The following is a 1,642-nucleotide window of genomic DNA, read 5'->3' as shown; positions in this document are numbered from 1 at the left end:
GGCCGTGTCTCCAGCAGCTCTCCGAGTGACTCAACAACAGGAAGGTGAAGCAGAGGGGGTAGGGGTGGCATTCCCCAGGACCCTCCTTATGAGGAGGTTATGCCCACAAGGAGGCACCATCAGACTATAACCTGATTGACAGGTTAGACTCCACCCCTAACTTCAAGTTGACACAAATTGATGTAACTACCACACAGTGAATTCCATGATGCACAGGTTTCAGCAGATCTTCCATACTCAAAGTTAGAAGGAGGAGGAAGTGGTCCACTTGTGAAAAATAGGCCACTGAAAACATGATCAGTAGCAATAAAATATTGTCTGGTGCCAGAAGATAAGCTCATAGGTTGGTAGGCTATCCAAATATCACTGAGGATGAGATGCCTCCTCAAATTAGAGTTGACTTTAATGACATTTGGTTTAAAACGTTCAGCCCTTCATTTACAAATGGGACATGACTCAAAATGTGTAAAGAAGCACCTGCCAATAATCATTTTTCAGAATATGGAATATGCTAAATATGAATGTAGGATAATTGGAATTTTTAAGAATTAAATAGAATGTATAAAGCAAAGAGAAAGGATTAGTAGTGAGAAAATATGGTCTTAGTAATAGAAATGCAACTGGAAATTGTATGACGGAATTTTTTAAGATCACATGTCTATTGCAAACACCATTTTTCACCAACATAAGTTTCAGCTGTATACATGGATCTTGCAAGAAGGAAGAAAAGGAATCAAACTGATTATTTTAGTGAAAAGATACAATGGAGAAGTTCAATAGCCACACCCACAATATGTCTTGGGCCAACTTTGGATATAAACAGAAATTACTTATATGCACGTTCAAGCTGATGTTGAAGAAGACCCAAACAAGTCTAATAGAGCCAAAATATCTTGAGTATATGCTACTGGAATTTAAAAGTCTTCAAAAGTAGATTGAAACACTGAATAGTAGTAAAGGAAGACCAGATGAGTTTTGGGATGATGTCAAGAACATTAAACATAAGGAGAGCCAAACACCATTAATTGGGGGGAAAAAAGCATAAAGACCAAAGTGGAGTCAGAAGAGACTATGAAATTTGCTCTTGAACATACAGAAATTAAAGCAAAAGGAAGAAATGAGCAAGTAAATAGAACAGAAAAATTTTAAAGACACATCAAAGTTAAAAAATATTATAAACATGTGTGCAAAGACTTGGAATTAGAAAAACAAAAGAGAAGAACACACTCAGCATTTCTCAGACTGAAAGAACTGACCCCAAAATTAAGCCTTGATACTTACCTGGCAGGGGTGACACCATGGTCAGGAGGGTGGTTTTCCCAGGGTGATCCTTGTTCATTGCCCTCCAGATATGCAAACCCCTGCAATTCCCCCTCAAGTGGGAAACTTGACTGCATACTTTGTGGGAGTGTGAGACTGCATCTCCACTATCCCCTAAAAAAAAAAGATAGAAAGAAAGAAAAATTAAACTTTGAGTTTTAATTATTAAGAATTATGTGGGTAAAATATTGAACTAAAAAATGCAGTAAGCATCAAAAGAAGATGCTTAAGAGTCATTGTACCAAAAACTCATTGAATCACTGTATCAAAAATTAAATGTCAGTGGTAAACAATTTCAAGAGGTAATATATTATCAAGAGCT

The 1,642-nt window shown here is 36.9% G+C and overlaps 1 non-coding gene across 1 annotated transcript; it reads left to right on the top strand.

The window, feature by feature from the left end:
- The first annotated feature begins 1,273 nt into the window (after window positions 1-1,273).
- LOC115868415 lies at window positions 1,274-1,429 on the top strand. Its single transcript, XR_004045586.1, has one exon. It is a non-coding gene; the product is annotated as a U1 spliceosomal RNA (small nuclear RNA).
- The last annotated feature ends 213 nt before the right edge of the window (window positions 1,430-1,642 follow it).

The sequence above is a fragment of the Echinops telfairi genome, unplaced genomic scaffold (assembly GCF_000313985.2).
Source record: "Echinops telfairi isolate 266 unplaced genomic scaffold, ASM31398v2 ScPeMD7_9;HRSCAF=40, whole genome shotgun sequence".
NCBI lineage: Eukaryota > Metazoa > Chordata > Mammalia > Afrosoricida > Tenrecidae > Echinops > Echinops telfairi.
Note: the sequence above shows the minus strand (reverse complement) of the source record. Positions and strands in the feature narration are given on the sequence as shown.